Source organism: Equus caballus, chromosome 14 (genome assembly GCF_041296265.1).
Source record: "Equus caballus isolate H_3958 breed thoroughbred chromosome 14, TB-T2T, whole genome shotgun sequence".
NCBI classification, from domain to species: Eukaryota; Metazoa; Chordata; class Mammalia; order Perissodactyla; family Equidae; genus Equus; species Equus caballus.
Window position 1 is genome coordinate 52825074 of NC_091697.1, and position 12781 is coordinate 52837854.

Genomic DNA, 12781 nt, shown 5'->3' on the forward strand with positions numbered 1-12781 from the left:
GGTGGGTACAGGTTTGGGCCCGCATATCCTCGTCCTCACTCAGTGCTCCTCCATCTGCTCAGTTTGGGCTAATCCTATGGCTGCAGATGTCCTCGCCACCTCAGGCTCCGGGCAAGAGCAAGCTCCAGGCTCATATAATCCCAAACTGCAGATAAATCCAAGGTAGAAAGTTTCTCCAAGTCTGTGGAATTTGTGGGGGTGGGTTTTGTGTTCCCCCGTGAGACACAGAAAACACCGCCCCCAGACCCGAGACCCCAGCAAGGGAGGGGCAGAGCAGTTGGGGAAATTGCATAGGGTTAAGTGTTACAGCCTGAGATTGACTGGGGCCCAGATAACAGGGAGTTAACTGTGGCAACCTGGGTGCCTCCTAGCCACCAGTTGGTGGGAGAAGTGAAACCAGCTCCCACCTCGTTACTTCCTCTCCTCCTCTGTGCAGCCTGCCTGTCTCTCAGGCAGGCAAGGGCCTTGGGGCCTGGGTCTCCTGGGAGCAGCTGCTGGCGCCCACCCTCTAAGCCTTCTAAATTTGGGAGCTTGACCCAGCCAGGGGGTAGGGGAGGGAGGGAGGTGTCAAAGGGCAGAGTTCATCTGGAATGTGTTGCCTCTCTACTCCTCCTGACCTCCCAGGCCACAGGGAGTGATCCCTCCCCAGACATCGTGGACACCCCCTCCCTTCCTTCCACAAGTGCTGATAAGTGTCCTCCCTTAACTATGGGCCAAGAAATGGCTCCTTAGGGGAGGTGTTTAGCCTCTCCTCTCCTCTCCAGCCCCCTTTCTCAAAGCCACCCCAAACAAATACACCATGTCAGTAAAAACAAGGTAGTTGCTCTGGGAACACAATTTTAAGGCAAGTGAACACCTCAGATTATCACCCCTAAACTGCTTAAAGATAGATATTCTGGGCCCCACCCTGTCAGATAACATGTTGGGCCCTGACCGTACAAGGAAAAAGGAGGAAGGGTCCCAGGTCTAGATGTTCCAGGATCTCCAAGCCCTTAGCCCACCTCCATTTACCTTTTCTGGGGAAGCAGAGGCACAGACTGTGAGGGGGTACCTGTTCCCCAGGAGTTAACAGTAGACCTCAGAGGACTAAGACCCAAGAAATGAAACTCAATCCTGCAGGGCTCCTGAAGCCCAAGGTCCATGCAGACTCAGGTCTTACATACCCCAAAAAAGCTTCATGCTGGGATCCATGGGGGAGGATAGATAGTGGCTCTATCTTAGGGAGTTACCATAAATTATCCACTTTTTTGGGGGGACCTCTGCCTTCCCCCACAACTCAGGACAGCAAAGGCCAAGGGACTGAAGGGTGCAATGGAGATGAGCCAGGTGATGCCAGTGATTACTTTCCCAGGGAAGGGGTGTTGGCATATGCCTGGCTCAGTTTAGAGAGTGGATCCTGGAGTCTTCCCTTCTCCTGCAAATTAAGAACTGGAGGGAGGGGGCCAGTCCCGTGGCGCAGTGGTTAAGTTTGTACGTTCTGCTTCTCAGCGGTCTGGGGTTCGCTGGTTCGCATCCCGGGTATAGACATGGCACTGCTTGGCAAAAGCCATGCTGTGGTAGGTGTCCCACGTATAAAATAGAGGAAGATGGGCATGGATGTTAGCTCAGGGCCAGTCTTCCTCAGCAAAAAGAGGAAGATTGGCAGTAGTTAGCTCAGGGCTAATCTTCCTCAAAAACAAAACAAAACAAAAAACTGGAGGCAGACCCAGACCCTCATTTATCCAACTCTGGTAGAATCCAGAGAGGAGAGGGGCAGAATTGTCTACATGAAAAGTGCTGCGTGAACAGAAAATGTCATGTGCCAACCATCCACATAGAACTCCCCACCATGACAAGTGAGACAAGTGGAGGACACCTAGGATGGATTGGGTGTGAGGTCTGGCCTTGGGGAGGTCCATCCCCACCCCAGCCTCCTTCCACAAGAAGAAGTGAAGCTACCCTGGTTCACTACTCCCTCCCCTCTCCCTGCCCCCAAAAGGAATATTTGTTTCACATAGTTATTTAGTCAATCAGCTTAGATTCAGGAAGTAAGTTCCTTAAGTCTCCAGTGCCTTTGGGGGAGAGAGGGACCCTGCATCCAGTTGCCCTGTCTTCTGGGTAGGAGTGTGTCAGGCCAGAACCCTGGATCCAGCTCTCCTGGATCATGGTTATAATACCCATTTATGAAGCCCTTACCCTGAGCAGAGCATTGTGCTAAACAGTGAAGGTACATTATCTCATTTAATCCTTATGTCAGCCCTAGTAGTAGTATCATCTCCATTTTTCAGATGAGAAAACTGAAGTGAGAGTGGCACCAAAGTTGTTCTCCTAACCCCTGAAGAGGTTTGCTGACACACTGAGGCTTCTCACAGACAGATCTGCCCTGGGGGTCACCTGTATCATATCCTGTGGTGATTCCTCAGAGCCCTTAGGGCTCAGACCAAGCCCCTTCCCCAGCTCAGCCTGGCTTCGCTAACTAGCCCTATTCCTCTCTGCAGTCCCTGGGCCCTGCTGACCAACATCACCCAACACTGGTGGTTCCCTCAGACAGAGTTTCCATGGCTTTGCAGGTACTGTTCCCTCTGCCCAGAAGGGCCTTAATCAAGCTCACCTAGTGAACTGCTCACTGAAGACCAAGAGCATGTGTCACCTCCACTGGGAACCTTCTCTGATTTCCACTCACAGCCTCAATTTGGCCCACATCTACAGAGCCACCACTAGTCTTTGTGCAAATTAGGAAAAGTTACCCCCTCTTGGCAGATATAGCCCCCTTTTGGCAGCAGGTCATGGACTGTCTTTCAGTCTTCCTCGCTCCCTTTGCCAGGTGCCTTTTTGCAAGGCATGCAATGAACAACTGTACTCTGTGGCCTAGCTTTGGGGCCCCTCATCTGTCTATGGCCACAGTGACCACACTGCACAGAAATAGCTTTTATTTGCTCATTTGTCTCTCTTTCTCCTCACTACCACCACCAATGAAAATTCTTTGAGAGTAAGGGAGAGACTCCTACCTGCTTTGGGCCTGAAGCCTGGCACTAAGTAGGCACCAGTAATAACAATTGTAGCCAACATCTTTCTGAGCACTTACTATGTGTCTGGCACCATGCTAACTGCTTTCTGTACATATGCTTATTTAGTCCTTGGGCTCAGACACCTGCTTAAGGTTACAAAGTAGCAAAAGCAGGATTTAAATCCATGCCTTATCTGAGGAGTCTGCCTTTTCCATGACTGCCGTTTATCAGCTAATGTCAGTCACTGATTAAACATCCAGTGACTGGGAAATGGCTGCATGGAGGGGAGTGTGGGAATTAGGGTCTTCAATAAAGATGGCCAACTTGGAGCCTGATGTCTGCTCCTCTTTGGGTCCCAGTTCCTTCACTTGTATCACAAAGGATGAGAGAAAAGGCATTTCAAGGCAGGGTGCAGGATAGTCTTCTGTGGGGTCATGCTGGACTGTGACCTCAGCCAAAATCTCAGGGCAGGCCTGGGGGTGTAAACATGGGCAGGGGGAAGAGAGAAGCTTAACTGATAGACATGGGGTCTCGGTCTTCACATACTGACCATTGGCCCTTAGGTCTCCCTATTCCTGCCCCAATGACCTTAGAAAGAACAAGAGAGCTGTGAAACTAACGGGAAAATTCAGAAAAGCCAGGTCTGTCTCTTAAGAGGCCAAGGCCTGCCCATCCCTGAGAAGTCAGTTTGGTGGCCTAAGCCTAGCCTTGAGCTGTTTAAATAGTGGGGAAGGGAGGAGGGCTGAGGAGGGGATTCCAGTCCCAGAACAAAATGATTCTGGGGTGAGGCTAAGAGAGAGCAGAGCCCAGGCCAACATACACACTCACACTCCATATTTCTCCATGCCCAGGCACAGCTATACACATGCTACATACAACCAGACAGCACCATTCTCTGCCAGGCACAGGGAACTCAGCCTCTTTGTGGAAGGGGGAAGAGGAGTGGGCACAGTTTGGAGGGCGTCATGCCCTGACAGTAACTCTTGACTTCTCTAGGCACAATCCTGGTTCAACTGTCTCTCCTAGGAGAGTGGGACTGTATGCTCCCAGAGGCCAAAGCTGTGGCTCCAGGTCACCCAAGGGTCAGGAAGAGGGAGGGGCCAGGAGGTAACTGAATGGGCTCTTGGGGGAAGGGAAGCCCCAAACTAGGCCCAAAGGGAGGGGTGCCCTGGGCATCCAGAAGCCAGCCTGGCCTGAAAATGCCCTACCCAAGAGCTGCAGGCTAGGGTGGGGTGGTATGGGGAAGGCTTGCTGGAGGTGGAGGGGTGGGGCTCAGCCTCCCCTCACAGACCTGGCCCCAGAAGGCAGAGCAGGGTTGTAAATGCCCCTCACACTGGGACTTTTGAAAACAGGACCCAGCCTCTCTCCTCAGACCAGGGGACCCCCACTAAACCCTACTTTGCCTTCTCCTTCAGACTCCAGAGAATGGGGTGCTCAGGTAGTGCCTGGGGGTGGGCCTGGGATGAACTGCTCTTTGAACTGGTGGGACTGGTTCTGTGTCTAGCCGCCTGGGCAGTCACGGGTTGCCTGCCTGCCTGCCTGCCTGCCGGGCCTGGGAGGAGGGAGGCCTCAGGAAGGGGCCCCTCGTAAATCGTTAACTCCCAGAGCCACCGTGGTTGTGGTTGCTGCCGCGTCCCCTGAGCCCGACACTGGGTTGTGACTCTGGCTCTTGGAGAGCCCACCCTAGGTCAGAAGTCAGAGGTTAGAGGTCAGAGCCAGCAGGCTCACTGCCTGGGCAAGTCCCTCCCCCAACTATTAGGAATGGTGGGGTGGGGGACACGGAGGGTGTCTATAGGGTAGGCCCTTCTAAGTTCAGAGCTTCTCACCCTAGTTTGCCCTCCAGTCCTCCTGCTACAGCCCTGACCTTTGTCTCTTAGGGGAGAGTCAGGAGCTCTGGGAGGGCCTCCTGGGGCAGCCCCTGGGCAAGTCCCAACCCCACCAGACCCTTATTCTCCTCCGGGAGATAATTATGCCACCCACTCCATCTCAGGGGGTGTCACTAGGACTAGATAATGAATGGGTTGAAAAAAAGAACTAGATACTGTCCAGAATTGGGATAGGACCCTCAGCATTGTTTCAACTCTGCTTCCTGGTACTGGAGTCCCCCAAGAAAATAATAAAGGCTGCCTTTCTGGAGGTATTGTGCTAAGTAAACCGTTTACTTGCTTGGTAATCTGTTAAGCAATCACATTCCCATTTGGCAAATAAAGAAACTGAGGCTCTGAGAGGAGAGGTGACTTACCCAGGCTGTGGCAGCTGTACAGGAACAGGGTCAGGATTTGAACCAGTTTTGTGCTCTCAAGCTGAACCCTTGAAGGATTTTCTGTCTCCTCAAATTCCTAAGCTATAGGTGAGGAGACACTCGAAAGGCAGAATGGACTGGACAATCACCCCCAGTGTAAAACTGTTGGGAGGGCCTCTGATATAGGGCAGATAGGGGAGTGTAGGTGAGCAGGAGACTGGCAACGTCTCCCACAACCTGTCTGTGAGCCTCTCCTCCAGGGCAGCTCCCCTCTCAGGTCACGTACCCCAGGTGCTCCCACAGGGGAGGCTTGGCGGCTGCTCTCCCCACCCCTCAGGAAGAATTATTCTGCTCCAGACAGGCTAATGAGGGAAGATTGATGCTGCTACCACCCTTTTTGCTAGGAAGGCATCTCAGAAGCTGAGATGGAGACCAACAACAACAACAAAAAAATTAAAAATCAACTTTTAATCGAGATTGCAGATTCAAAAAAGATTCATAAGTAAAATGATTCCCCAAGGAAATATAAAAAGTTACTTACGGCACAGCTAAATTGGGCATGCTTCAATCAGGGGCTGTTGAGAAATCATTAAGATATACAAGACACTTTTTTAGATATATGCAAGCTCTCTCAGGAGGGCTGGCCATTGCTCCAGTTAGAGGGGATCTAGCCCTGAGCTGGCTCAGCCTCCTGTGTCACCTCCTCCTACTCAGACCTATGGCTGGGGAAGGAGGGGAAAGTGGGGAGAAACCATACCTTCTAAGCCCCAGGGACTATGGCCCAGAGGTTGCCACTGCCTCCAGGGGCCCAGAGACTCTAGCAAGGGACAGTGAAGAAGAAGGGACGGTGGAGAAGGGATTATGGTTAGATAGAACTTTTTATTTTTTTATTTTTTGAGGAAGATTAGCCCTGAGCTAACTACTGCCAGTCCTCCTCTTTTTTTTGCTGAGGAAGCCTGGCCCTGAGCTAACATCCATGCCCATCTTCCTCTACTTTTTTTATATGTGGGACGCCTACCACAGCATGGTGTGCCAAGCAGAGCCATGTCCGCACCTGGGATCCGAACCCGTGAACCCTGGGCCTCCAAGAAGTGGAACGTGCGAACTTAACCGCTGTGCCACCGGGCCGGCCCCTAGATAGAACTTTTTATTGTTTGAAGTAGTTTCTTCCCCCTTTCCAACAGCATAATGGGGGAAGCAGGACTAGAACTACTTCCTTCCCTCGAAAACCTAAAGAGGGGACCCCCCCCTTCATATCCCCTGACCGCTTTCCCTATACCTTGGGTCAGCCTGAGGAAGTGGGCACCCTACTTGAACACAGAAGGACCAGAATGCCCCCTCAGACCTGTATCTGAGGGCATTGCCTTGGGGGAGGGGTAGGTCATTCTGTTTGGTTCCTCTCTCCAGGGAACACTGAGGGAGTGAACTATCCTGGGGAGTTTTCCAGGATGATCATTAGCTTTTGAGAGGTCCTTGTCCCCTCCCCATTCTAGCCACCTCCCTTTCTCTGGTAGAAGGCTTATATGAGGTCTTAAACTCCTCTCTTGCAACCTGTGGGGGTCTTTCCGCCTTTTGCTTTCCCCATGCCTAGGACATTCAGGGTGAGGCTAGAACATCAGTGAAATGTGGAGGATCTCTTCTGAATACTGACTGATCACCTTCCCCCTTCTGTGCACTTCTAGGGGCTAGAACTCCTGGGCCTGGGACAGGGTCAAGGCCTTACTCATCTCCATGCTCTGTCAAGGGCCTGGTCCCTGGTTGGTGTTAAATGTTTACTAAAGAGGAGAGAGGGCATCAGGATGTGGCTGGGGCAATTTGTCCCTTGGAGGTGGGTGTGGAGGAAAAGGGAGACAGGCCAGAGCCTGGTCAGAGGACTTCAGTGGCAGTACCTGGACCCCTTTTCTCAGGCCCATATGCCTGGGTAGCCCCCTCCTCCATTAATCATGGAGCAAGAAACCTGAGCTGGATGGTGGTGGCCACTGCCTTGTGGGTGACCCGAACCCGATCCTGGCCAGGCCGAGGCGCTATTTTAAACCCTAGCCCGAAGCTGCCGCCTCAGCCTGCCTGGCCCATCTCTGGTTACAAAGCCGCTGCCCACTTCCCAGCCACTTCCTCCTCCCCACCCTGGGACCCTCTAGGCTGGTGCTGAGTTCAGTGTGTCTTGGGGCAACCCTGCTCTCTGTGGGCTCGGTCTGTAAACTGGCACCAATGCCCCTCTCTATCCCCTCAGCCTTGCCCACTTAGGTGCCCTCATCCCTCAACCCGCACAGGGACCCACTGATCTGTATTCTGACTGAAATTTCCCCCATGGATGAGGGTTTTTTTCCCCCAGGACTAAGGGCACACCCTGGCCAGAGAACCTGAAATATTGGGCCTTGACTCTGCTGGAGCCAGAGCATGCAGGCCAGGATAGGGCAGATGCTATAGGAGAAAAGGAAGTAGGTTAGATATAGGTAGGGATTTCCCAGCAGTGGGATTGTGTACCAGAAAACTTTCCTTCACCTCAATGCCTGCCTGCCTGCCTGGGCAGGAAGAGGAAGATGACTCCAGAGGGGGCCTCCTCCCCAATCCTCTGGCTCAAGGGTTTGTGAATTGGGGGACTCAGGCACCATTTAGCCAGCCCACAGTGCCTTCCTCCCTCCCTCCCTTTCCTGGAGGGGTCAGCTCAGCACTCAGGTGGCCCAGCTGTCAGCTGGCTGGGCCGGCTGGACTTGTGTCTACAATCCTTCTCCTTCTCCAGGCAGTAGCCCCTACTGGCTCCGAGGCCTGTCAGCCCCACCCCCAGCCCAACACTGGCCTAGAAGGAGGCAGCAGAGACATTGCCAGAGCATCAAGGGAAGGGAGGAAGCTGATCATCCATGCTGGCTCCCCCCATCTCAAGCTGACTGGACAGAAGGCTGCCCAGGCAGCCTGAGCACCCCCCATGACCGCACCCGCTCCCCAACCCCCATGCTGTGTAGTCTCAGCAGTGAGGGGTTGGCAACAAGCCTGGTGCAGCTGAGCATTGACGCCAACAGCTCTGCCATCTCAGGCAAGCATGGTTCCCTCCAACCTGGCAGTCAGGGCCATCAGGGTGGTGTCTCCCACCCTCCTAGGCCTGAGACAGCAGGAGACAGGGCCATTTTGGAAATGTCCCCCTCCACTATTGGAGAGGATCTTTGGCATCTCCATGGGGTCCTGGCCACCCCTTCCAACCCAGGGGGCTGGTCCTGAGGTTAGACCAGTGGTTCTGAACAAGGGCTGACTTTGCCTCCCAGGGGACACTGGGCAATATCTGGAGACATTTTTGGTTGTCACAACTGCTGCTACTAGCATCTAATGGGTGGAGACTAAGGATGCTGCTAAACACCCTGTAATGCACAGGACAAAGAATTAAACGGCCCAAAATGTCAAGGCTCATCATCTCTCACTCTGAAAGGCAGGAAGGTCCTTCTGCCACTCGAGCTTCAAAGGCCCCTTGTGGCCTGAGGAATGTGGTGAACCACCTGCCTGCCTACCTACGCACCCACCAGCCTTTGGGATTGTTAGAAAAAGTGCCCAGGATGGAGGGCCTAGCAAAACTCTTCACCTGCCCATAGAGGGGGACTCAGACATGTCCCACCTACCAGGAAAGCTCTACAGAGCCCTCCCCTCAAGAGGATTCCGGGCCTATGGGAAAGTGTAGGGGCTGTCCTGCCCCTCCAGGCCCAACCCCAGGGCTGGCTCAGCCTGGGGCTGGTTGGAAGCTCCAGCCTCCTTCTTCCTCCTCATGTCCTCGCCTCCTTCCATTTCTATTTAGGAGGCAGCCAGGGTAGCTCAGCTCCCTTCTCTGGTTTCCTAGGGAGCTCTGCTGAAGCAGCCCAGCCTCCGTGGGTCCATCTGTCAGGGAGGCTGTTCCGCCCCATCGATTGCTGTTCCCCGGGGGCTGTGCTGCTCAAGGGACCCAATGTGGTGGCCAGATAGGAGGGAACCACACCGATAAGAGGGGGTGGGGGCAGCTTGGCAGCAGGCAGAGCTGAGGGGGGCTGACACTTCAGTGAGAAGGAACAAAGCTAGACAGGCATGAGAAATGCAGAATGCCAGGGGCAGCAAGGCAGGAGGGTGGCTGGAATGACCTCTGAAGCCAGCTGGCACCCTGAGGACTCAGTTTTGCCTTTGGACACACCAAATTCTCACTTGCAAAGGCAATAATAATAATAATAGCTGACATTTATTGAGCAAGAACTATATGCCCAGAGCTGGATTGGAAGCTTTGCACACCTCTCCTTTCATCTGAGGCTCACACCCACCCAAAGCAGGTGCTATTATTTTCCTCTGACAGGGGAGGAAGAGGCCCAGAGAGGTTGTAGCACTGGTCAGCAGCCACACAGAGGAGCAGGAGCTAGACTTGGAGGCGGGTCAGCCAGGCCTGTGGCTGTGCCCCAGCCGGACAGAGCCAGGCCTAGGGGGAGGAGACATGTTTCGCCAGGCAAGAGGCCCTGCCCGCCCTCCCCATGGAGCCGCCTCCTCCCCTGGGCTCTGTGACATCTGCCCTGCTTCCCGGCCCCAGACAGCTGCCCAGAGCCACGTCAGCACTTCCACCGGGGAGCCTAGAAACTGGCTCTGGCCCCTGGGCAATGCGGGACCAGGGGGGCTGCGAGTCCCCAACAGGGTGACTCTAAGAGAGGGTGACCCACTCAGCCAAGCAGTGGCTGGGTCAGTGTGACTGTGACCACGACCTTGGTCTGGGCTTCTCTGAGCCTCTGTTTCCCTTGCTTGTGTGTGTGTGTGTGTGTGTGTGTGTGTGTGTGTTGGTGGGGGACTTTGGGAAGGGGTTCAAAAGAGGATGCACTAGCATCCCGGGTGGACAAGGAGCAAATATTACCATGCAACCAGAGTTCTGGAAGTGCCCTGGCCAGCCTGTGACTCTCCCTGTCCACTCAGAGCCAGATGGTCATTCCACGGGGCTCACGGGGGTAAGGGGGAGGGTAGGGAGGTGTCTGTGCCCAGCCCAGGACCACGCACTGGCTGGCTGGGGTCAGAGATAACCGGCGCCTCCCGGAAAATCATTAGCATCTGTTTGGGCCTCGGCAAAGTTGGCCCGCAGGCGCCTCCGCCCTCCGGAAACAGCCCGTGCCCCCACCAAGGCGCACAGGCTCACCGACTGAGCACCAGCTACCCCCGCCTCCCTGGGCCCAGCTCAAACTCCTGTGGCGACCACATCCACCCAGCCAGGGAAGGGGGGCCTGGGTGCAGGGCCCCAGACCGGGCAGGCTGGGGCCAGGCCGCGCCGTCGGGGGCGTCCTGGGTCGGTCTAGGCGGTCCAGTCCGCGCTCCGGGCGATCCAGGCCGGCTCTTGGCGGAGCCCGCGCTGGCAGCAGCCCAGGGAGTGTGTGGAAATGACACCGCCAGGGCGGCAGAGATCCCCCCTCCTGACATTGGCTGGAAAGTGGAGCAGCTCGTCAGGGACAATCAATGGCGATCGATCGCCTCACAGTGCAGGCGGACAGTGCGGGGGAGGGGTGGTGGGGCCGGCTGGCCGGAGTGGGGGCATCCGCAGGCGAGGTCAAACACCACACAGACCCGCAAAGGGGAGCAGTGGGACAGAGGGGTCACATGGACACACAATCTGTACAGGGAAACACCACGACAAAGGAGGCACACTCACCACATGGAGTTACATCACACTACACTAATCTCTGACACAAGTCACAACACAATGTGGTCAGTTTGCATGGACATACACAACAGGGTCACAGTTGGTCACACTATCATACAACCAGTTCACCCCACCACAACAGGCCCTCACAGCACCACAATAACCCTACACTAGACACCCACAACATCACTAGCACACAAAATGAATCATACATTCCACCATTCCACCAGCTCGTTTCAACTACACAACAGTTAGGGAGTTACATACTCTGGCTGCACAACAAAGTCACACAACAAAGCAAAAAAATCACAGCCAAATTATACATCATCACCACCGACTCAAAAGAACATTGTCAAATGGGGTCTCACATGATGCAACACAATGGTGCCACATATTGGTAACACAATGGGGTCAAGAGCCCATATATACAACAGGGCCACTCACTACAAGTTGAACCCCAGCAACTAAGATACAAGATGCAACTGTATCACAACCCCAATGTGAATATAACATGGCACAATAAACAAACTTTGTGGCACAGGTAAACCAGCATTAACTCATAGGGTTCTGACAGAACTAAACAAGCTACTGCAGGTGAGGTGCTTAGCATAAGGCCAGGCACATGGTAAGCACTCAAAACACAGAGGGTCTTGGGATCATTATTAATGGTTATATACTAATAAGTCATATCAATATAATGACTAACTACTTAATCGCATCAATCTCTCCAGATAGGTCCATTCCTCTCCAGGAACCTGATTCACCCCAGCAGTAAAACTAGTTCTGCCATTACACACACCTGGGAAATACAACTTAAGTGTCACCAACACAACTCACACTGGTCCACTCATCCACATAGTGGCCACACATCACTTCCCCCTAGTACACTGGCCACCCATACTCTGGGACTTTGGTGGGGACCTCCAACCTCTCACCAGGCGCAACTCAACTAATATATATAACTCCTGGCGCTATTTGCTGTCACTCTCACAAAGCCAGAGAACACATAACACCCCCCACCTAATGGTGATCCACTGAGTTACACAGGGTCCCAGAACCTCCTACATAATAAGCTCCTTAAGGACCACCCCTAATCTGTCCCTCTCTCCAATCCTCCATTTCTCTGTACAGAAACTTGAGGTTTCAGTTCCAGACCCCTCTTAAAGCCTTCCTTATTCCAAATCCAAAGCAGGAAACAAGGCTGGCCCTTGATCTCAGCAATCCCCCTGCGCTACTCCCAGAGGTGCATGTGCGTGGGAGCAAGGCCAAGATCTGTCATTCCTTTAACACACCCTTATAGGCCACTCCTGTAGTTCCAGTGTAGGGCCAGCTGGGCTGTAGCCCTCACTTCCTCCAGTTAAGGCCTGGGCCCTCCCAGGGGCTTCCAGGAATTCCTTGCAGCCAGGGAGCTCCCCCTAAAGGTTCTACCCAGAAAGACTTCCAACATTCCCTAGTTTTGCTTGGTTGTGTGACCTTGGGTAATTCCCCAACCTCTCTGTGCCTAGATCTCAAGTCCTGCCCACTGATCCAAAACTCCAACTCCCAACCCCATGTATGCAAACACGAGCACGCACACCCGTACAAAGGCAATCTAACTAGGGAGAGAGTTGTAGGGCCACTAGGTGGCCTGTGACTGGGGATAGGGAAAGCAAGGATTTGGGCTGTGGGCAGTACTATGATCACTTGTGGCTCATCCCTTACCCTCATCCTATAGGTGGGGCTGAGAAATAGCTGGGGGAGGTCTGGCCTCCTTCCACAGCATGCCTCCTCCCCGGTGGCTGGAGACAAGTCTTCCTATCACCCCCCTCCAGGCTTTTATTCACTAGAAGGGGTAGCTGGACGCCCCTTTTATCCCCCAAGAGAAGCAAAGGGATAGACAGACCCTAGGCAGGGACACGAGGCTTGCCAGGCATGTCCACCCATTCTGTTTGTGGG